Source organism: Canis lupus, chromosome 4 (genome assembly GCF_048164855.1).
Source record: "Canis lupus baileyi chromosome 4, mCanLup2.hap1, whole genome shotgun sequence".
Taxonomy (NCBI): domain Eukaryota; kingdom Metazoa; phylum Chordata; class Mammalia; order Carnivora; family Canidae; genus Canis; species Canis lupus.
Window position 1 is genome coordinate 67,993,900 of NC_132841.1, and position 25,428 is coordinate 68,019,327.

At 40.1% G+C, this 25,428-nt stretch overlaps 1 protein-coding gene across 5 annotated transcripts in view; it reads right to left on the reverse strand.

Annotated features, from left to right (window-relative positions):
* Positions 1-25,428, reverse strand: part of GHR (growth hormone receptor) — a 270,875-nt gene that overhangs the window by 224,354 nt on the left and 21,093 nt on the right. For 2 of the 5 annotated variants that reach the window (XM_072824751.1, XM_072824748.1), the window contains exon 1: positions 664-807. The exons of the other annotated variants lie outside the window; for them this stretch is intronic. The gene's annotated coding sequence lies outside the window, so the exon portion shown is untranslated. Of the gene's footprint in view, positions 1-663; positions 808-25,428 lie in introns of those variants that run through there. 5 annotated transcript variants of the gene reach the window in all.

Here is a 25,428-nt window from a genome sequence, read left to right on the forward strand (position 1 = left end):
CCTGGGGTCACTTGGCAGAAGAGTTGCTTGCCTCTTTGAAAAATACTGTGGCTCAGAGGCCAGAACTTAAATTGATTCCATCATCGGAAAGGAAGAACACACTGCAATGAACTTTTGATTATCCTTTTATAAGTGGGCCAACTTTTTATTCTCGTAGTAAAATTTGTATATTGAATCTCTGGCAAAGAGCCCATGCTAAACACCCTTTTCTTGTCTGGGGGCAAGTCTCAGGAGACCTGAGTGAGCAGAAAGCTGTTGTCCTCCTGAATTTAAAAGCAGTTCTGAGCTCTCCTCAGGGTAACTCAGTTACACTTAAGACAGAAGAATAGCAGGCTCTGAATTTCTGGAAGAGAACATACAGAAGAAATGCAGTGTGATCGGATTTCACGATTCCAGGACAAAGCAGCAGGCGGATCAATCGCAACAGCATACCCCCCTCTCCTGGAAAATGTGTCTTTCTGATCACTTTTTATACCTTCTGCAAACCTTCCAGCTGCCAGACTGCAAGGGCATGCTAACAGTGGACATCTATGGCCCTACGTAAGGAAAGAATGAATTCTATTTTCAGTTCATGAATTCTTACTAAGCAGAGGAGCCTTGAAAGTTCAATCCAAATAACAGCATTTCACTAAGTTCTAGGTTCACATTGAATGAGTCACATGCCTCTCTTATAAAGATGACTTCTCTGGGCTTTTCAGGGCTGTCCACAGGATGGAAAGTCCAAAGGGAAACAATCTCCCAGGAGCGTGTGTTCAGATGCGCACTCGCCACCATTCCCAGGCCACAGGCTGACCGGCAAGCATTATTAAGCATCTACTTTGTGCTGAGCAGACACAAGAGTGGTTGGTTCTAAACATAAACACACACACACACACACACACAAAATCTGATTCAAATCCTATCCCTGAAATAGAACTCAGAATGTCACAATTGTTGGTTTTTAATCCTTTCTCTGACCGTGATCTGACAGGATGACAGTGAATTTTGAGAGTTCAGATCTGGGTAAACTGATCAAATAGCTACTTTTTCCCTGTCATCATGTTAATGATAATGTTTTGAACATGGGCCAAGCCTTCCCTTTGTTAAGTTTTTCTTGGCTCGTGCTACATCATTTGGTCTCTCTCTCTCTCTCTTTTTTTTTTAAAGATTTTTTATTTATTTATTTATTTATTTATTTATTTATTTATTTATTTATTTATTTATTTATGAGAGAGAGAGAGAGAGAAAGGCAGAGACACAGGAGGAGGGAGAAGCAGGCTCCATGCCGGGAGCCTGATGTGGGACTCGATCCCAGGACTCCAGGATCACGCCCTGGGCCAAAGGCAGGCGCTAAACCACTGAGCCACCCAGGGATCCCCTCATTTGGTCTCTTTAAGTGGGCATCACTTTTAGATTTGGTCCCCTTCCCTAACATGTAACTATGTATCCATTCAGGAAATAGTGGATATCATGAATGATTGATTACCTCTTTCCTCAGTTATCCTTATCATCATCAATAAAAAATCTGGGATATTGTAAAGAAAGAGGTTTTTGTTTTGTCCAAATAAAATGAATCTTTGAGATCTCACAGGATCTTAAACTTACAGATGGGGTGGAAGGGAACCTATATTCATTAAGCACAGGCTCCTTGGGCAGATTCATTTGCAAGCTGTGATGCTGACCATTAAAAAAACAGTAAGTGTGAATGCCAACAAGAACCACAAGTGTGTGAGAGCAGAGATGGGGTGGAAGGCAGGAAAGACAGACCAAAGCAAACAGGAGTTCCCTGACAGCCCATTAGAGACAGCAGCAATCTGAAGTGCTGTAAATTGTTTGAATCTCAGAAGCACCCAATTTCTGTTGAATTTCTGTTGGCCATTATTTCTCCCTCAGAAGAGAAGTTTGAGAAGAGGCTTCATAATTACGTAAAGTGGAAGGGGAAAGGAGGATACAGTTTTTAAACAATTTTTCTCTTCAGTCAGCAGTTTTCTCACCATTATTTTCATAATTAGCTCAGTCTGCATGACTTTAAAAAACCATGACTTTAAAAATGATTTAATTTGATGTATTTTTCTTAACTAATACATTAAGTTGCTCCATGAAAAGGGTATTCCTAGTCAAAACAGACCTCAAAGACAAGGATAAAAAGCCCTGTTTCTCCACTGTCAAATGGCTGGTTGCAACGTGGGTTCCCATTCACTCTCCCTCATGGGATCTCACCATTTTTATTTCTGACTCTGACGTATCGGTTCCAAGGCACAGGCAATTTCTGATTCATTAGCCACTCCATTCCTATACCCAGGGGGAAGATCCACATTTAAAGCTGCCTGAAGGGATCCCTGGGTGGCTCAGTGGTTTAGCACCACCTTCAACCTAGGGCCTGATCCTGGGGACCCGGGATTGAGTCCCACACCAGGCTCCCTGCAGGGAGCCTGCTTCTCCCTTTGCCTGTGTCTCTGCCTCTCTCTCTCTCTCTGTCTCTCTCTCTTGGTGTCTCTCATGAATAAATAAATAAAATCTTGGAAGGAAGGAGGGAAGGAAGGAAGGAAGGAAGGAAGGAAGGAAGGAAGGAAGGAAGGAAGGAAGGAAGGAAGATGCCTGAAACTTAGGCAATTTGAAGGATCCATTTCAAGTAAAAAAAACAAACCCTAATAACTACTACAAAATGCCCATGATCACTTGAATGCCACCCATGAGAAGGGAAAGCAGAAAGGAGGGAAGTTGAATTTGAAGGTGACAGTGTTTTAACAATTACAGTTGAATACACTGTGTTTTACATTTTTACACAAAAGCACCAGGACAATACATTGCTAGGCCCCTCTCAGGACTCAGGAGGGGTCCGTGCAAATGAGGAGCCCATAAGGCTTTAGCTTCTATGGCTTCACAAGGAACCTGCCTCTGTTTCTGCCACCAATCTCCATTGCCACCTTTAGAGTCAAACCAAGGAAGAATTCTAGCTCAAGAATAATTCAGATCCCTTTTACTAGTTTCCCTTAACCCAGAGAAAGACTAAGCTCTCAAAAGAGACATAGTTCAAATTAGCATTTTCGTTTTTCTCAGGTAAGTACCCAGAAGTGAAATTACTGGATCATATGGTACTTCTGGTTTCAGTTTTTTGAGATACCTCCATACTGTTTTCCATGGTGACTGCACCAATTTATATCCCTATAGTGCACAAAGGTTTCCTTTTTCCACATCCTCATCAACACTTGTTATTTCTTGTCTTTTTGATGCTAGTCATTCTGATTGGTCCATTGGTAGATGTGATATGTATATATACAATGGAATATTACTCAGCCATAAAAAAAAAGAATGTGATCTTGCCATTTATGAAACATGGGTGGACCTAGAGGGTATCATGCTGAGTGAAATAAGTCAGACAGAGAAAGACAAATACCAAATGAGTTCACTTATATGTGGAAGTCAAAAAACAAAACAAACAGCAAAAAAGAAAAACAGACACCTAAATATAAAGAACAAACCTGTGGTTGCTGTGGGGGGTTGGGGGGTGGGGGTGAGAGGTGGGGGGGTGGAAGGATAGGCAAAACAGGTGAAGAGGATTAAGAGGTACATTTTTCCAGTTAAAAATAAGTCACAGGGGTAAAAAGTATAGCATGGGAAATAGTCAATAATCTTATAACTTTGTGTAGTGACAGATGGCAACTGAACTTCCCACACTGAGCATATAGGAATGTATATAGTTATCAAATCACTGTTGTAAGCCTGAGACTAATATATGTCAACTATGTTTCAATTAAAAAATTGTTTTAATTTTTAAAAGTTCAAGAATTAAAGGTAAAAAAGTGGAAAATTATAGAAAATTAAAATATTGTTCCTACAGATACAGGTTTCTGATCCTCAACATACTACCCATACCCCCTTGATCATCTTGTCTTGAGCATCCTGCTTTCATAGGATGCACATTACCACAACGTTCCTCTTCATGGAATGTTATATTTAGTGATCAAAATTTACCTCTCTTTTTTTTAAAGATTTTTTAAAATTTATATATTCATGATAGAGAGAGAGAGAGAGAGAGAGTCAGAGACACAAGCAGAGGGAGAAGCAGGCTCCATGCCAGGAGCCCGACGCGGCACTTGATCCCGGGACTCCAGGACCACACCCTGGCCCAAAGGCAGGTGCTAAACCACTGAGCCACCCAGGGATCCCCCAAAATTTACCTCTCTCTTAAATTCCACCCAGCCACCCACTTTTTTTTTTTTTTTTTTTTTTTTTAAGTTCAAACAGGATCTTCCATTGTGGTTCCAGGCTCAGGTCAGAGAGAGATGCTTTATTCAGAAATAATTTGCCAAAGACTTCTGCAGGCTTTTGGGGCTATTTGTGATGACTCTCACAGAAAGAGTTTTATAAAAGCCCAGCCTAACTATGTTCCAGCAAGTGACTGGCTCCCCAGACAGTGGCTAGAGCTCATGGCCATCCTGAACCAGGCACTTCCACAGTCAGAAGAGGAGACTCTCAGAAGTACATTGGCAGACAGACATACTGTAATGACCATTCTAATTCATTTACCAGATTTCCTGAGCTTTGCCAAAGAATAAGGTCTCATCTTCAGAAGGCACATTGTATGATTCACCTAATTAGGTTCTGGTTATGACCTACTGTGTATCCAACACAGACCCAGAAAACAAATTCTTTCTAGCCACAGAGAAATCTTATTTTTGAGCCATTCATACCTCTCCCCTATAGAGCAGTTTCATTCTTAGCCTTGGCTGCTTATATGGCAAAAATAATGTTGATGGTCATACAGCATCTTTAGTCATACACGGACTTTTTTCCCCCAGTTTTGTTATTTACTTTTTTTGTTGAAGTATAATCAACATACGTGTCACATTAGTTTCAGGTATACAGTATAATGATGCAACAATTTTATACATACGTTGCTCAATGCTCAAGATAAGAGGACTCTTAATCTCTATCACCTATTTCACCTATCTTCCCTCTGGCAACCACCACTTTGTTCTCTGTTTTTGTTTATCTTTTTTTGTTGTTGTTCGTGTGTTTTTTAAATTCTACATATGTATGAAATCATACATACATGGTCTTTTTTTTAAAGATTTTATTTATTAATTTGACACAGAGAGAGAAAGAGCACAAGCAGAGGGAGCAGCAGGCAGAGGGAGAGGGAGAGGCAGACTTCCCACTGAGCAGGGAGCCTGATCCGGGACTCCATCCCAGAACCCTGGGATCCTGACCAGAGCCGAAGGCAGACACTTAACCAACTGAGCCACCCAGGCACCGCATTTCATATTTGCCTTTCTCTTGTATGACTTATTTCGCATCCAGGTCCAGGTCCCTCACTATGCAAAGAATCTACACATTTAAATGCAACCCCTGTCTGAATACCAACATTTTTCACAGGTAATACTAAAATTTGCATGGAACCACAAAGGACACAAATAGCCAAAGCAATCTTGAAAGTAAGAATAAAACTGGAGGTTTCACAATCCCACCTTTCAAGACATACTATAAAGCTGTAGTAGGGATCCCTGGGTGGCGCAGCGGTTTAGCGCCTGCCTTTGGCCCAGGGCGAGATCCTGGAGACCCAGGATCGAATCCCACGTTGGGCTCCCAGTGCATGGAGCCTGCTTCTCCTTCTGCCTGTGTCTCTGCCTCTCTCTCTCTCTCTCTCTCTCTCTCTCTCTGTGTGTGACTATCATAAATAAATAAAAATTAAAAAAATATTAAAAAAATAAAGCTGTAGTAATCAAAGCAGTATGGTACTAGCACAAAAATGAACATATAAATCAATGGAACACAACAGAGACTCCAGAAATAAATCCACATTTACACAGTCAATTAATTAATCTATAACAAAGGAGGCAAGAATATTATAACAGGGAAGACAGTCTCTTCAACAGATGGTGCTAGGAAAACTGGACAGCTACATGCAGAAGAATGAAACTGGACCACTTTCTCACACCATACATAAAAATAAACTCAAAGTGGATTAAAGACCTAAATGTGAGGCCTGAAAACATAAAACTTACAAGAAAATCCAGGCGGTAACTTTTTTGACATGAGACATAAAAACATTTTTGAGGGTATGTCTCTGCAGGCAAGGGATACAAAAGAAAAAATAAAGTATTGGAACTACATCAAAATAAAAAGCTTTTGCACAATGAAGGAAACCATCAATAAAATGACAAGGCAAACTACTGAAGGGGAGAAGATATTTGCAAATGATATTAATAAGGGGTTAATACCTCAAATACATAAAACACTTGTATAACTTAACACCAAAACAAATAACCAATTAAAAAATGGGCAGAGGACCTGAACAGACATTCTTCCAAAAATTACACACAGATGGCCAATACACATGAGAAGATACTCATCATCACTCCTTAACAGGGAAATGCAAATCAAAACCACAGTAAGAGATCACCTTACACCTGTCAGAATGGCTAGAGTCAAAAAGACAAGACATAATGTTGGCAGGGATGTAGAGAAAAAGGAACCCTTGTACAGCCACTTTTGAAAACAGCAGGGAGGCTCCTTAAAAAATTAAAAATAGGATTACTAGATCATCCCATAATCCCATTACTGGATATTTATCCAAAGAAAATGAAAACACTGATTTGAAAAGACATATGCACCCCTATATTTATTGCAGCATTATTTACAGTAGCCAATACATGGAAGTACCCATCAATAGATGAATATTCATCAATAGATGAATGGATAAAGAAGATTTTATATATATATAAAATATATCTTATATATTAATTACTATATATAATATCCAGCCATAAAAATATAATATATAATATATATAATTATAATATATATATAAAATATACAGTCATAAAAAAGAATGCAATCATGCTACTTGCAACACTGACTTAATAGTAGAGTAACCAGCAGAAGGGCAGCATCAGAGAGGACATCCAAGTCTTGAAATCACAGAGTAATTGATTTTCTAGAATACTAAGAACCTCCAAAGTGATTTGTTTGAACCTCCCCTCCAGCAGCAGGAGTCAGGTCCCCAGGACTCAGAAGCTTGTCCATCTAGCAGCAACTGAAGAGATCCACTCTGTAGAGCTCCTCTCCTTACAGGGCAGGCAGCTTCCTTGGGGATTAATGTTTAGAAATTCCTTATATTTGCTCACTTCTGGATCACAGTCCCCAGTCTACCACTCTTATTCTGGAAGCAACCAAGAATAACCCTCATCTTACTCTACCAATGACAACCCTTTCAACTCTTAGGAACGATATATCAAGTTCCACTTAGGCATCTATTTCTCTTTCTACTATTAACCATTTGGCATGGTTTCTTGCCCTTTCACTATTCTGGTACCTGCTTCTAAATGTTCTCTAATTTGTCATAACCCTCTTGAAACATCTCACCTAGACCTGAAACTATTAACCTTGATGTGGTCTATGCATATTTGTACTAGATATTTCTACTTTTGTGTAACAGCATTTATACAATCTACAGTTGAATTAATTTGGGGATTAAGCTCCACAATTAAGCTCATGGCCAATTACATTTAAAACCAGAATGTTCTCTAAACTAGATTCTTTTTTTTTATTTTTTTTTAATTTTTATTTTTTTTTATTTATGATAGTCACAGAGAGAGAGAGAGAGAGAGGCAGAGACATAGGCAGAGGGAGAAGCAGGCTCCATGCACCGGGAGCCCGACGTGGGATTCGATCCCGGGTCTCCAGGATTGCGCCCTGAGCCAAAGGCAGGCGCTAAACCACTGAGCCACCCAGGGATTCCCTCTAAACTAGATTCTTTAAAAAGAAAAGATCATGTGCCTCTAGGAGTTAAACCATCTTACAATGATCATCTTCCAAATTGATATCTGAAGGATGGAATTCCATAATTTCCACACACACCTGTACCCTGCACCTCCTGCTTTGACCTAAGGTCAGCAAACTCATCTTCAAATTCTGCCAAACGTCTACATGGTACCATGCTGTATAAAAGTTGTCTTGTAATTTAAGACTATAGATCCTCAGTCAAATGGTTATCAGCCCTAAAAAAAGGTCATCTAGCCTAACCCAGGTTAGGTAAATGCTCTATAAATCTCTTATATTTTTATGACTGTCTCCACAGCATTGATAGCGTTCCAAGGTCAATAGTAAACATTGTTACTTACTAAGCCATCAGATAAATGATGAGTTCCCCTACTCCTGCACTCTCTTTTATAATGTTGATTGGTTTTATTACTTTTTTTAAGATTTTATTTCTTTATTCATGAGACACACACACACACACACACACACACACACACAGAGAGAGAGGCAGAGACAGGCAGAGGGAGAAGCAGGCTCCATGCAGGGAGCCCGACGTGGGACTCGATCCCGGGTCTCCAGGATCAGGCCCTGGGCTGAAGGCAGCGCTAAACTGCTGAGCCACCTGGGCTGCCCTGTTAATTGGTTTTCAATGTATTTCCTTCCCCAAATTTCTCCCAGGAGCCATAGTTCTATCCTAGGGCACTGAGCCGTGATAATATTCTTGCCTCTGCCAATGACTGATTCTGTTACCTTAGAAATATGTGTAAGCCTCTCAAGATCCTTGTTTTCCCATCTGAACAACAATCCCAAAATTCCATTTATTTAAACAAAGATGCATAGCACATCCTATGGACCAGGCATAGTTCTAAGCACCTTAATAATTCATTTAATTTTTAGGAAAACCAGACTTAAGGACAGAAAGGTTAATGAATTTTGCCAGTATCATATTGCTAGCAAGTGGTAGAGCTGGGATTTGAATCCAGGTAGTCTGGCTTTTGCATGTGTGTGCTTACCCACAATGCCCCCCTCTCTCTACATGTCTAGTGGCATAATGTTTGGATAGTAAGGAAGAACTTTATCTTCCTTGGGTATGGAAGATCATTGATCACACTGCTTACATAATAAGTAAATCTCTTAATATATAAAAACAACTGCTTTATTTTTCATGAGTTCCTCAGAGAATACCTTCTCCTGGGTCTTTTTTTTTTTTTTTTTAAGTTACTAACCAATGGAAAAATCACTCAAAATACAGCTCCTTGAACACAGAATGGATGCAAATCCCTTGAATTGATTTGGATTCCTTCCAGTCACAACTGTTGGAAGTATTTACCCGAAATGTTAAGAACCATGAGAGCCAGCTGACCTATTGCCAGAACAACAGCAAATCAAAAAAGTGCTACGCCAGGCACCAGGAATCTGAGGGAAAGGAAAAACGCATTTCCTCAGAAAAACATCAAGGTACAGACTATTCCAGAGCTGAGCACTAGAGCACTGGCCCAGTTGAAGGTAAGAATGGAAAGGTTCGCAGATATTTGCAGGCAGTTTGCAGTAGCATAAATAGTGACTTAGGACCTCACAAATGAGAAAATTCTCAGCATTTATTACCTCGCTCCAGGCTTGTCTACACACACACTCCCAGTCGGTAAATTCACTCAAGTTCAGGATTTTCTGGGTGCTCACTACTCTCAGGGCTCTGATCCCAAAGGGTTCAGGGCAATGGATTTTTAAAAATTAATAAAGCCACTTCATAAAAGCTATAAACAAACTCTTCAAGAATGTGGACTGATAGGAAGAGAAGGAAAAGTTGGAAGGCAAAGTGGTCACAGAAGCAGTTCTACTGAGTGACATTTTTTTTTACTCCAAATTTAGATTCAAACTGAATCCAGTAGTCCTCCAGCTGAGTAAGACGCACACCAGCACTGCACAGAGCAGAGCCCTAACGGGGATGCTTCTGTCTCATAGAGACTTCACAGAAGGCAAGGTCTTCCAGCCTAGGACTAAGGTCTGTGGCAGAAGAGTCTCTAAGTACAGAATTTCTCTCTGGCAAGTTTCTTTCTGAAGGGAGTTGATGGGGATCAGCTCTAATCATCAGAAGGACACTGATGGGCCTTTGAATGACTAAGAGTCACACTTCATTTAAATGAAGCAGCAAGACATAGCAACAGAACATTAGCATCCAACTAATGTTAGAGATGAGATGACCAATCAAGATTCTAGAGGGAATCTTTTGGGAATACAAATACGAATGTGGATTTTTAACCTGTGGCTAATTGAAATATTCTTCTGACATAGTAAATGAAGGGAAGAAAGAGCAGTTAATAATTGCAAGATAATTTGAAGCAAATGATGCAATGTGTATGTACATGGACTCTAGTTTACACACACACCCCTACATTCCTCTACACCTCCTTTAGGAGGTGAGACTGTTAGGTTGGTGCGATAGGCTAATTCTTGACATGTTTTTCTAAAAGATAAAATGAATATTTGCCCCCAGTGAGTAAGTGTTCCTGGGAACTTTCCAGAAAGAAACTCTACAATGTAAAAACCAATAAACAGAAAATGAAGCAATAGCCCAGTAAAGTCCAAATTTGAGAACTCAAACACAGCTTATGCTTATTCTGGTACCAAGGGCGCTCCATTTCCTAGTTGAGGAAGAGACACACACATCACAGGATCTAAGTCCAGGAACTCTCTGGGTCTCTAGGTCTGAGGAGGCTGTTCTCCTGCTAAGTCTTCCCTGGGCAATAGTCTGATTATCATGGGAATTAGGATTCTGGGAAGATTTGTGAACATTGGCCAGAGGGGAGGGCTCATGAGACTCTAACAAACAGTGCTTGGACATGACTTGTGGAAGCAAAAAAGGGCAGTTCCAGTGACAAAGAGAAAGCAGACCTTTCTCCTGCTACCATGGAACTCATTGTTTTTCCCTCTGTCTCTTCTGGCATTTCCTCTAAGATAGGCTGAGACAGAAAATTGACTGGCCAAAGGGGAACACTAGATGTGAACAGGTCCAAGCCTCAATCTCTTGAACTATAAAGTGGGGATAACTCTACTGTCTCTCCTACCACAAAAGCTTGCCATAAAACCCGATGTGTATGTATGATCCACCTGCTACAGATTGAATATTTTGTGTCCCCTTCAAATTCATTTGCTGAAATCTGACACTCAATATCATGGTATTAAGAAATGAAGACTCCAGGTGATTAGGTCATGTGAGTAGAGGCCTCCTGAATAGGATTAGTACTCTGAAAAGAGACCCCACAGAGCCCCTTAACCCCTTCAGCCACATGGTGACAAAGCAAACGCATGGCTCTCTAAGCCCAAGAAACAGGCTCTCACTAGAGATTGATCTTGTTGATGCTTTGATCTTGGACTTCTTGGCCTCCAGAACTAGCAGAAATTTCTGTTGTTTATAAGCCACCCAGTCTATAGTATTCTGTTAGAGCAGTCCAAATGGATTAAGACACTATCCTACTATTCTCCTTTATCAACAACTTAGAGACCACACAAATAAGGAATAATTTCCCTTCTTTTCTCACTTCCCATCAGGCTATCATTAGACCCAGACCCACCTTTCCCAATAAAAAGTGGGGCAATGCAGTTTATTAACAGTAAGTAATAAAACAGACAATAAGTGCCCTGTCTCAAGCTCCCAAATTGCCTTTTTCCCAAGACAAGAGAATTTCTTTCCAGGATGAAGTTATTTGGAGTTACCATTTATCATAAACTTATAATTAAACAGGACTCCATTTTATGGACTTTAAGAAACCAGATTGAAATTTACGTTGCCTGACATTTATAGACATATTTAAAACAAATTTGTTCTTCAAAATCATCACATTCATTATAAGAAAAAACAAACGCTGTCCAAAGTCACTGTTTTGGCTTTGCCAAACTGATGCCAACCTCTGGGAAAACTTGTTCTGTTTTTCCTCTTGACTGAGATGCTCATTATTAACCAGTGTATCTCACTGCTTTTCATTATATCTAACTCGTAGAACAAGGAACTGAGGTCTGTGTCACATAGTACCTACAATGCAAGCACTTTATTTATTTTAGAAAGAGGGAGAGTGGAAGAGCATGAGCAGGAGAAGCAGAGAGTATCTCTAGCAGACTCCCCGCTGAACGTGGACACCAACTCAGCCAGATCTCACCACCACGAAATCATAACCATGAGTTGGAGGCTTACATGACTACACCACCCAGGTGTCCCAATGCAAGCACTTTTAACAGAATGATCATTCTCTATGTTCAAGGTCACAGAGTTGCTCATTTGGCAACAGGAAGCAATTATTCCACTAAAGAGAATCCTCTCCTATCTCTTCATTATTTTCCTACAAATAAATATATTCCAGCACACCTTTTCAGCCAGTTTAATTCACTCACTAGCTTCACTACCCCCTAGTTACTTCTAATCTGGGAAGAGTCTGCTTCTCTTCCTTTATTTGTGATGGTGAAGATAGAAGATGATCATAATGACAGATATTAGCAAGTACATCGTGTGTGTGCATGTGCAGACACTTATAATTGAGAATACAGACTCTGCCAAGGACTCCAGGGATCCCCTGGCTCAACCCTCTTTGATCCCCATTATAACTTGACAAAACTAAGATCACATGGCTGAGACTACCCTTCTGTTCGTTCTTCCAGGCCATTAGCCCACATCTGCAGAATGGATTCATGACCTTCCTACCTTTCCTCAGCTTCCCACTCGTCTCTCTGGTCTCTCTCAACTAGGTCCACTTTTCCCAGGCTGCACACCTTTCCATCAACTACCACCATGCAGAAACCTCATTCACACAATGCATCTGAGCTTTCCACAGAGGTGTGTCTGAGGGTACACCTCCACTGCCAATTCCCTAAAAATTCAAAAGTAAAAATAAACTTAAAGTAAATGCTGCAGACCAAGCAAAAGGGCAGTTTCAATCAGAATAAGAAAAGGGAAAACCAATTTTTGAACCAGAACGTGAGTTCCCATTCATCATTACATCCTCAGTACCTAGAGCAGTGCTAGCATATCTTAAGTGCTCAATAAATACACATGCAGATTCCTGAGGAGCTCTAAGGCCCAGTCATCAGCAGGCAGAAGAAGTAAAGGCAACATGCATTAGAAGCCAGAAGACCTGGAATCAAGTACTGGCTCTGACAAAAATAAATTATATGGCTAGGAGCAAATTTTTTCCTTGGTAAAATTAATGGATTTCCACTAAATTACTTCTAAGGTATTTTCTACTTTAAAAATTCTATGATGATAAAATATATGCATTATAGCTAAAGGTTGAAAGGTCTCTGAAAAAGGTTTGTAGTTAAGCCTCTCGCTACCTCTCGCCTTTATTTTATATTTCCAGAAAGATGATGCACTGTCCCATTTGGAAAATTTCCAGGAAAATATCTGAATCTCCCATTGTCATCTGCTCTAAGATTTTAGTTTTTTAAAAAAAATCATTCTCAGATTTAACCTAAAATCCATTTCTATGTTTATATTGCTGTTGATCAATTTAGGACTTAACTATCCAATTATAAAATTCCACAATTCCCATAATCTTGGAATGTAATTTTATTTCCAATGCAAGTATTAAAAGATATGGCCAATAAGGCATAAAAAACATTTTCCCTGAAGTCGTATCATTGACTAAATCATTAAGCTTGTCTACTGTGCTTTTCTGCAAATATACATTTGTAGCAGGACTTGATTAGTTTTCTACCAAGAAATACATGTTTATTAAATTATATCTCATGCACCAGGACTCCTTATTTATCTTAGTAATTTTTAATGGAAAAGTAAATGAAACATTATTATATAAATGCTTAGAGAGATGACAGTAATTTTATTCTAAATTAAATAAAGAAAAGGTTAAATAAATATTGCAATCTTTCAGGAATTACAGTATAAGCCTTAAAATCATAAATCTCCCACTTACTTTTTTGTAACTTATGCTTAAAATATTTATCAGTGTAATATTGAAACAAAGTTCTCATTAATTATTTTCTGGCAATTTCCTGGTTTTTCAAAAGTATAAGTTAGATGACATGCCAACTGCCATTCAGATCTTAATTCAAATATTATATTTTTAAAGATATCCTAGTTTAGTAATACATTTTTATGTCACAGGAAATGCTGACATGTCAACCTTCTATCAGAATCTTTGGATTAGAGGGTCTCCTTATATATACATGTGTTCTCAAACATATACACACCCACATTTTGTTTTCAAATATCTAAAACACAGTACTCAGTCTCATAACCATAATAAACCAGAGACAAAGGAAGAAACTTACTTTCAGTTCTAAGGAATGACAAATATCTGGATAATCTCATCTATTTGAAAATACACCTCTTCCTTAAGAAATAATAATTTACATATTATGACAAAGTAGTTAAGAGTATATGAGAATTAAGAAAATCATTAAAATTGAAAGTCCCCTTCCACCTTGCATCTTTTTGGGTGCAAAAGTAAAAAAGGAAAAAACTCAAGCAAGTACTATTTAGTTTCATTTTTAATAAGAAATGACTTCATAATTCCCATAGCCATGCTGAAAAATAAATCCTATTTCTGACTCAGAGAGTCTGAGCTGAGAAACATTAAAATAACTCTTAATGGCAGAAACACAGTCATGACCCGTTACAGACTGACAAGAGAAAACCAATAATTCAAGGAAGCCCTAAACAGAGTAATTCCCGGGTTTTGTTAAAGTCAGTGTCTGTATCTGGGTTGGAAATGTGAACATCAGATTTGATGCTTTTTAAAAAAGATTTTATTTATTTATTCATGAGAGACAGAGAGAGGCAGAGACATAGGTAGAGGGAGAAGCAGGCTCCCCCTGGGGAGCCCAATGTGGGACTCCATCCCAGGACACAGAGATCATGACAGGAGCAGAAGGTAGATGCTCAAACACTGAGCCATGCAGGTGCCCCTTGATGCTCATTTTTAAGGCTCTACTTCCAAAAATGTGGCAGTTTCATCAGAATTGACTTCTTAGGAGCCAGCTCAGGTCTCTGATAGGAAGAGGAAACCACATACTGGAGGGATTAGGTCTAGAAGTTCTTAGGTAGGGACTTGGAGGTGGTCTTCCAGAGGTGAGACTGAAGAGGTAACACTCATTTTCTTTTTTCTTTGTTTAAAGACTTTATTTGAGAGAGTGCACAAGAGTAAGCGCAAGCAGGGTGGAATGGCAGAGAGAGGCAGAAGCAGACTCCTTGATGAGCAGGGAACCCTGTGTGGGGTTTGAACCCAGAACCCTGGGATCATGACCTGAGCTGAAAAAGCCCCGCGGGCACCCAGTAGCATTCATTTTCTGTGCTTTTCCATGTTCCTCAACTAGTTCCCACCAGCCTCTCCTGCTAATACTCGCTTCCCTAAGGTTAGGTGCTCACACCTACCTCTCCCTGGATAAATCTCCATGCATTTCATTTCCTCTTTTCATGTTCCCTTCTACAAATAGTAAAAGAGTTCTGGTGATGAACTCAGCACCCAGCAAGGTGCTAGAGGCAGGGGTAGAACCAGAGTTGCACGCAGTCCCATCTTCATGGTACTGATGGGCTACCAAGAAAAGATGAACAAAAATCAAATAATCCTATAGATAAACACAGAACCAGTCAAGGGCAGAGAGGGCAGGCCTCCCTGAGGAAAGGACAGCTGAGCTGATCGTCATCAGGTAAGGGGGACACAGTAGCAAACAAACAGCCTCATGATTTGAAAGATGATAAATGAGCCATCACCAAAAAGGAGGACTGTGACATAGAGCTAGAGAGGGAGTCAGGGGCCAGACCATGTGGCTTTAAAAAACAAGAAACAAAAAACAAAAACGATGTAAAGGTTTGTTCAAACAGCACTGGGGAGCAACTAAGGAACTGTATACAGATAAATGAATGAAATAATGAGGTCCAAGGACACCTGGGTGGCTCAGCGGTTGAGTGTCTGCCTTCGGCTTATGGCATGATCCTGGAGTTCTGGGATCGAGTCCCACATCAGGCTCCCTGCGTGGAGCCTGCTTCTCTCTCTGCCTATGTCTCTACCTCTCTCTCTCTCTCTGTCTCTCATGAATAAATAAAATCTTAAAAAACAAAAACAAAAACAATGAGGTCTGAGTTTAGAAAAAGGTCACTCTGACCAAGTGTGGTGAACAACAAGATGGGGAGAGGATAAAATTTAGCCATCCTGGGACACCTGGATGGCTCAGTGGTTGAACGTCTGCCTTCATCTCAGGGTATAATCCCAGGGTCCTGGGATCGGCTCCCCATATTGGGATCTCCACGGGGAGCCTGCTTCTCCCTCTGCCTATGTCTCTGCCTCTCTTTGTGTGTCTCTCATGAATAAATAAATAAAATCCTTTAAAAACCTTTAGCCAGTCTGACCACCAGGCTAGTTCACTTGCCCCCCTCTTACCATCTGTGCTTAGGAGTGGACAGCTGAGTCCTCCTTGACCAGGACCTCCCCTTCATTAATGTGGGTTGCTCCCATAAGTCACCTGTGTCACTTCTTTGTCCTCATCGGCCAAGAAGAAAATTACCCATTGTAGGAATGGAAGCATCACCCAGGTATGAAACACTCAGGGGACCTTCCATTCCTCAGCTGCAAAGCATGATTAATGGGGGGATGCTACACACCTCAGGATATATTCAAGGACATGGGAGCCTTTTGATGCCTCTCAAATAATACTGAATAAGGTTCTAGAAAGCCATTTGAAGAAAACACACTAGAGCTATAATTTTGCCAGTTTGGTCTTCATTGATTAATAATGAAAGATAACTCTTTCCTTACTGACAGGCACTCAAATGAGCATCATTAATATAGCCTTCATGAGTAAACATTTGGTTTCTTTCAAATTCCCCATTAATCTGTCAACTATGAAGAAACACTTTGTATTGCTTTTGGCTTGATCAATGGTATTTGCAGATGTGATACCCTGCAGATGAAAAATGTAAGTTTAACATGAAAAAAAAAATCATTGCAATCAGTCACAGGACTGTTCCAACAGAAGATGAACCTATTGCAGAGAGGAATAAGCACTCCCAAAGACAAGTATTTGCATAATTAAGATCCATTCCAAACTTCCTGAAGATAAAACTAACTTTAAGTGCCTGAAGATAAAACTAACTACGGGTCAGCATTGTGATAATAAGCAATGAACATTATGCAGTTTCATTTAAAACTCACAACAAAATAAATAAATAAATAAATAAATAAATAAATAAATAAATAAATAAATAAATAAAACAACAGGGGGCACCTGGCTGGCTCAGCTGGTAGAGCACACGGGGTTGTGGGTTTGAGCCCCACGTTGAGTATATTGATTACTTAAAAAACAGTTTTTTCAATCAGTCAATAAATCAATAAATCAATCTCACACAAAATCATTTCACAGGCTGATGAAAAAGTAAGGGGCCTATATGGCTAGTAAATGCTAGAGCCAGGATCTGAAACTTTAACTTACTTACCTACATAGTAAATTTAAGTAAACTGCTTACATGATATATTAGTCTGCTTGGGCTGTCATGACAAAATACCACAGACTGGGTGACTTAACCAACAGAAAGTTATTTCTCACAGTTCTGAAGGCTGGAAGCCCAAGATCAAGAGGCCAGACCATTTAGTTCCTGGTGGGAACCCTCCTCCTGGCTTGCAGATGGCAGCCTTCTGGCTGTGTGCTCAGTTTTAAGGCCACCAACCCTCTTGGATTAGGGCCCCATGCTGCTAACCTCATTTAACTTATTTCACCTTTACATATGCCCCACCTCCAAACACAGCCACACCAGGGGATAGGGCCTCAACAGGAGAATTTGGGGAGGACCCAACATTATGTCCACACAAAACCACAAGACAATGAGAAGAGTAGGAGAGGCCTCAAACACCCCTGAGCATTCCACTTCTCATCCTGTCCCTGTCAAAGCAGGAGGTGTATTCGCTGAAGCTTCAAAAAGCTAGACCATCATGAGTGTCTGAAGACGTGAGACTTATTCATCCAGTCTCTAGCCTGCTGGCAAACACAAATAAGTAGCTCATTCATCTCACCATCCTCGTGTCTCACTCATTAGTCTTCTATTTCTTCTTTACCTTTGCTCATAGGCTGTTAATAAATGAAAGTGATTGAAAATTTTCATCATCATACTGCAAATGCCCCTGTCAAGCATTTAGCCCCAGGGAGCAAAATTTAGTAAAGACCTTTGACTGAAACACCAGGCAACAACTACTGGCATTTAGCCTTTGAAAGTGAAGTATAAACAAGCAGATAATTCATTATGTTGAATGTAGTCAAAAGACTAATTTATTAGTGCCAGAAAACAGGTATTTGGTGGTGTGATTTACATAGCTTCTCTAGTTTGGCATCATTCTCTCTCAGTTAGACATTACTCAAGAGCCTGGAAGGAAAAACTCTCTTCCTTAAGCAGAAATTCACATTAATGGAGTTTGAACAAATGAAGGGTTATAACTTGTATTAATATGTGGCCCTTAAAAGACTTAGAACTATCCTGAAACCAACATAAAACCTCAAAATACATACTAATTATAAAAATAAAACTCCTAAGTTTATTTTTTATAAATCCTTAGAGATTATAGAGTTCAGAACATTTATCCTTTACTATCTTTATAATTCCAAGTATTAACAAATATTAGTTTTTACATGCAAGAGAATTTCATTAGAAAGTTGTTTTAAAATAAATACTTATCTCACAATATGAAAAATAAGGACTTTCTTGGGCAGCTAAAGTATTTCCTGGCCTTTTTCTAACTGTTGTCATTGGTGAATTTACTGCAGTAATCATACGCAGTATTCCTTATGCTAAGTGTGCACACAAACTACCTATGGATGTAAAATCATATATATACATGTCTGTGTATGCATATACACACACACAGGGACTGGGACATGAGAAGAACATGGATCCCATTTCCAGTTTTTTACCTTTATGAAGGCTGCTATCTGTACCATAAAATCAAAATTAGTTATGACAAGTGCACAACCATATATGACACCACGAATGAAAGGCTCAACTCATAATTTAAATTACTCAGTAGATGAGAGACATTGTACCCCTATTCCCCACCCCCTCAAATTTTCTCAAGTTAGCATGAGCTATATGGAAGGAGTGGTTCACTTCATGAGTCAACTTATGACAGGGTTGAATGCACATATAAGCAACCTTTCAAGACAAAGAGTAGACAGGGCTTCAACAAGAGAAGATAATCCATCACATCAGCCATTTGCATTGAAAACAGCTTGGCAGCAGTTGCCTCGAACCGCCATGAAGGGAAACTGCTCTGGGAACTGTGCAAGAATGAAATCAACTTTCAGATGCATCTCAGAGACAAAAATTCTCATTGTCCAATCAATCCACATACCTGGAATGGTATTAAATCTCTAAAATGGACAAATCCCCATGGATTATTGTCCCTAAACACATGTACATTTACCTTATATTCTACATCACAATGAATACATCAATATCTAAGAGACACATGGACATCTTGCAGGGTTGAGGAAATATATTTTCATTCATTATCATACTTGATCCTGAAAACATCCTTATGGGCTGAGGTTAGGCATATATTATAATTTCCATTTTCCTAACAAGGAAACTGGAGCAGAGAAGCCCAGGATCATGTTAATAAGCAACTTGCTTGGGTTACCAGAGAAGAACTAATGCTGCAGAGTTCAAGCCTCAAAGCTACCTCTTGCAAAATTCCCTCTTGCTCACAGCAGATCAGTCTTTCTTCTGTTTAGGCCATCAACTGATGAGATAAGGCCCACCACATAATGGAGAGAAATCTGCTTTGCTCAAAGTCTACCAACTTGAATGTTATTAATCTCATTCAAAAATACCCGCACAGAAACAGAATTATGTTTGACCAGAAACAGGTTTCCCCCACTATCTGAAAGAAGAGTGTTCCTATGAAAACTTTTGTAAACTGAAAATAACAGAAAGCAAAGAAGCAATTACTGTTCATTGACAAGGAAAATTTTTTGAGTGTTCCCAGACCTCCAAAATAACCTATTTTAGGCTTTTCTAACACCTTAGCACATATCTTGGTAAGAGATGCACAAAATAAATCAAGGTTTAAGTTAAAGGTAGGAAACACAGGCAATAAGCTTAAATTCAAGATTTTTGAAGTTACATGGAATTCTGCAATCCACCACATGTGAACAGTATCAAGAGACAATAAAAACATATCCAGTGAAGTGGAGGAACCAGGAGGAAAAAGATAACAATCTGGAATGATCTATCTTGTCTTTGTCAAAAATAATACTAACAAACAGAGGTTGGGTTATACAGATTAATGGCTTTGAAATATGGGGAATCAAATAACTGCTCTGAGGCTCAGTATTCCTCATCTAGAAGACATGAATCATAACAGCACCTACTTTCTAGGTTAGTTGTGAGAAATAAATTAGATATTTATGTAAAGCACTTGGAACATTGTTGGCACATAGAGCACTCAGTAAATGTCATTTTTATTATTGTCATCACATATAAAATATCACAAAGTTGATAGTGTAAATTTTTCTTAATAGAACAAGGCACAAAGGATTATTCCCTTTGAAAAAGAGGTCCTGCACAAATCAAGTACATATTTTACAATCCTATTAACTCAAATGTACCCCCACTTAAATCTCATGCCAGGAAGCTGCCAATTAATCAAAGAAATCAGTCTTCTCTCCTGCCCAGGTGTTTGCTCCCAGGCAGACACAGCAAGAAGCCACGAGGAAAGCTGAAGGAGCACTAGGACTTCGAGAGCCTTCCGCAACCCAGCACAGGAAGAAGGGAGCACAATCTCTGATAATTGCCTCTTTCCTCCCTAGGGAACGCCAGTCACATCCCAACTAATGATCCAGCTCTCAAACAGGAAAGAATGAAAAAGAGGATAGGAGGAAGTGTCATTAAAACTCACCGGAAAATGAACTAATCCTCTGCCTGCCCCCCATCCCCTTGCCCCCAAGGAGGTGTCCTCCACACATTAGTACTGGGAGTTCTGCTCTTAACAAGTTGCATCTCCCCTTCCCCTGGACCCTGGGATTTTTCCATCTTCAAAAATTAAGTTCCCTTTGGTTTCAAACAACTAGCTTATACATAAAGGTGCCATTTGTTTGCCATCAGTTCTCTGCCTTTAGAAATAAGCAATTCAAATAATTTGAGCCTTTAAGACAATTGAACTCAGTTTCACAAATGGAAATGCCTTCAAGAGCTAGGGAAGGAACATAAAGGGATGAAGTAAGCCCAGCCAAAACTGTGGGTTTACTTTGGAGAACTTTTGCCACTCAAAAATATAAACTTAATTGTTGCCCAATCTTTCCAATTTTTCAAGAGAAACTGGAAATTTCTTTTTAAATGTTAGCAATGAACTTAAAAAATAATTAAGCTCAGTACCCATTTTCGGAGAAAACGCACCTAGAGATTTCCCGGTGGGAACTCCAACCTAGTCCAACTTCAAAAGGAAACAACACAAATAGAAATATTGGGAACTTTAAAAATGCCAGCCTTCTCCTCCAAAGGCAATGCTGATTGAATTGGGCAAGGGTAAGCTTTCAGGTGATTCCAATAGACAGCCAGCACTGAAAACAACTAATCTGGTCTAACCTTTTAATTCTACAGATGAGGGAACAGTGGCTCAAAGATTAAACCAACCTGCAGCTAGCAGGAGAGCAGGAACACAAGTTCTCATCCCAATATGCTGTTAGCAAAACTCTAATACACATGCTACTTTTTTCCCCCCAATAAATGGGAGTTTGGGTTTCAATATACGTAGTCTGTAAAACATTTCAAATGTTCCCCCAGCAGAAGTGTTAGCTTTTGACGCCAGCATTTTTTCCCCTAAATCCAATGACTATCATCCAACATCTACTTGGACTATGAACTTCACAAAAGCAGAGGGCTGGTCAGTGCCCCCCTCACCTGTGAGGTAAGTCAGTGCCTCCATAAACACTGAGTCATTAAATGATGTTACCAGGATTTTCAAAATTCTAGTCCCACACAAATTGGGAATCAAGTTCCATGAAAGCTCAGAAATTAATCTCCTGCAGGGAAATGTCTGTAACTAAGTCTGACTCCGAGGAAACAAATGGCCAAGTCTTGGCTTTAACAGGATGATCACTTAGGAGCTGTGAACAGTAAGTGAAAGAATGGCAAGCTTTTCACAGGAACCTGTATCACTGGGCTTAAAGCTTCCTTTCCCTGCAAGAGCACAAAAGGTACAGACAACTGTACTCAGATCACTCTCACTACCACTGCCTCTGTGTATTTATTTTCCCTGGAGCTGAACCCTTGCCAATAGCAATAGCCACAGTTAAATATCCTGTCTGGTTTCCTGACTGCCGGTGACCAAGAACTGCTGCATTCCCTTGTCTGTCTGCACTTGAAATCGTCCTCTTCACACACTCCCGGGGATTACAACACTCAAAAATGGAATACAGCTTTGTGATATTATATTTACATCTCCAAAGATCTGGTGATAAATACCAGGCTTCCTTTCATCCTCTGAAGATGTTGGCAAAATCCTACTCATTGTGCAAGAGTAAGACAAGTTATTGCTCATTCGGTTTATTATTGAAGAATACACCTCCGCCCTACCTGTCAGTGAACACAATGCAAGCGTCTCTCTCCTTCACGGTGAGCTGTCTTTCTAAAATAACAAATCTGATCGTGTCACTTATCTATAGAAGATATGCTGGTGCAGCTACCTACCTAAGGGGCCCCTGGGAAAAGTCTCAGATCCCTGACATAGCTTACGAACCCCATCTCTTTTCCTAGCCTCATTTCCTTTTGCCTCCCTCAAACATCCTCTAGTTCAGCCACTTCAAACCACTCCTTTTCCTAACACACCATCTCCTTTATTTATTAAACACTGATTTATTTAAAGATTTATTTATTTGAGAGAGTGGGACAGGCAGCGGGAGAGGGAGAATCTCAAGTAGACTCCCCACTGAGCATGGAGCAGATGTGGGGCTTGATTCCAGCACCCTGAGACCACCACCTGAGCCGGGACCAAGAGTCAGAGACTTAACCTACTGTGTCCCCCAGGTGCCCCCCACTATCCTCTTTTATATTTCCATATTTCTGGGTTGTCTCTTTAAAGAACACCCTTTCCCCTTTTCTCAGCCTAATGACTTCTTCTAGAACGTCCAAGAATCACCTCAAATGGCACATTTTCTGGGAAGACTTCCATGACTCCTCTAGGAGTCATGAGTCCCTGCTGCCCCGGCTCTGCAGCCCCCAGTTGGGCTGGCTGTGAGTGTAGTGCAATGCCTCTAGGCTGTGATCCCCAAAACCTGGGTCTGCTCTTCATCACATCCCTAGTGCCTGACTCATGCAGGCACCTGGTGGAACACAGGTTTGTGGAGTTCACCTGTGGGGAAAGCAGACAAAGGGGGGTTTCCTGGGCAGTTCTGCCTTTCATGGCAACTGCCTCTCAATGGCTTCTATCCACAGTGAGCCTGTTGGAATCTCATAAACTGGCCCACTTTGAGTCTCCCTTGTGAAAGAAAAAAAATTTTTTTAAGATTTTATTTATTTATTCATGAAAGACAGAGAGAGAGAGAGAGAGAGAGAGGCAGAGACACAGGCAGAGGGAGAAGCAGGCTCCATGCAGGGAGCCTGATGTGGGACTCGATCCTGGGTCTCCAGGATCACGTCCTGGGCCGAAGGCGGCCCTAAACTGCTGAGCCACCCAGGCTGCCCATGAAAGAAAAATATTTCAAGATCTCACTAAGTGTAGAATCTGCAAAAGTCCAACTCATAGAAACAGAGTACATTGGTGGTTACTACTGGCTGGGAGATGGGTAAAATGGAGATAGTAATCAAAGGTATAAACTTTCATTTGTTATATGAGTAAGTCCTACAGACCTAATGTACAGCATGGTGACTATAGTTAGCACCGTACTATATACTTGAAAGTTCCTAACAGAGTAAATCTTAAATGCTGTCAGTATACACACACACACACACATATAACTATATGAGGGGATGGGTAGATTACTCACCTTAATACAGTTATTATATATGTGTGTATTATATATATGTGATATTCATATCAGGTCATCTCAGTGCATACTTTAAGCTTATACAATGTTGTTTGTCAATTATATATCAATAAAAACCTTAAAATACATTGAAAACAATTTAAAAATTGCTCCCTTTAAAGCATATGGAGCTTAAGTCAGACTCCCCTTATTCAGCATTGTATATGACATATACTCATATGTCGATCTGAAGTCACATTTTTCAAATCAGAAGACAGATACCATAGGCAGACTCTGTTAATATTTATTAAAGTCTCTTTTGCTGTGATTTGAATTAGGAGACATCAAGAATATTTTCACAAAACTCACCACCAGAGACTGGAGGAAACAGAGAAGCACACTCATGTCAAGTTTATAAATTTAAAAAAAAAATTTTGAAACCCCAGTGATTACCAAACTACCAAATCTTTTCCCTCACAGAACACACTTATACTGTTCTTGAAGTACATAAAGCTGGCTATGGGTGCTCTCAGAGTGGGATATTTTCTAGTGATACCACTACCAATACTTTACAGTTTGACAGTGACACAATTCTAACAGTGAATCTGACTCATGGCTGATTCATTTTCTATTTTCTGGGGTTCAAAAGATACCACAATTCCCTCACTTTGTGCATCAGCCATAATGTTGCCTTCTGAAACCTGTATCATCAAACCAAGTCTCCTTTAGCCTGAACGCACCTGAAAAACTTTATCAAATACAGAATAAATCCATCAATTACTAATTAGCGAATGGTCACTGTGGGCTCAGTGCCTAGCATGTTGCTAAGTACTGAGAGGATATGCAAAAAATTCAACAAGAATTTCTTTCCTTTGATGAAATTGATAAATCATAAGGGGGTTTTACACATTACATCCCTCACTTCAGTTTGCTCAGCAGGAGCTTATGAGGAACTCATCACGTGCAAGGTACTGCAGGGAGGCTGCTGGGGAGTCTGTGGACATCCATCCTGGAGGTAGGCCATGGAAGGCAAGACAATGCCCACAACAGACTCACATGAGAATCTTGGTAAATGGGCAATGAAATGCTGGGGAAAGATATAAAAAACTTGTAGCTGGGAAGGCGATGGGGAGGGGGGCAGAGGAAGGATCAGAGTAGGGGCTATGAAGCCTGACTTTGTGGCCGTTGAGCCAAGCCTCAAAGTAGTAGCATGAGAGAATGCAAAAAATGGGAGACAGAAGAGCCATGGTGGAGGGAACAATATGCACAAAAGTTGCTGGGCAGAAACAAAGGAGTTATTTTGAGGGCAAAGGGGTAGTTCCATTTCAAGCTCAGCAGAAAATATAGATGGATAGGTGGATTGGGTAATAGTTCAGGGAAGTGAGTGACCAGGCTAAGGATCCTGAAAGTCAATCCAGAACCTTGTAAGGTGAGTTTTGAGAAAGTGAGCGGTTGAACAACAGTTAAGATTATTTGGCAGCGGTAAGACAGAATTAAAGGAGGATACGTAAGGACTACTGTGGCTGTTCATTCTGTTCCAATCCAGGTGTATGAGCTGAAAACAGCAGTGAACCTTCTGGTTAATGTTTACAGCTACTGCCAAATTGAAATCTATTAACTACTGTGGTGTCGTGTTTCACAAAGCTCTGGCTTCAAACACATCTGTATGAGGTCTCACTCATCACTGGTACTGAGCAGTACGCACGCTTTCTATGTGCACGGAGCTCCTCG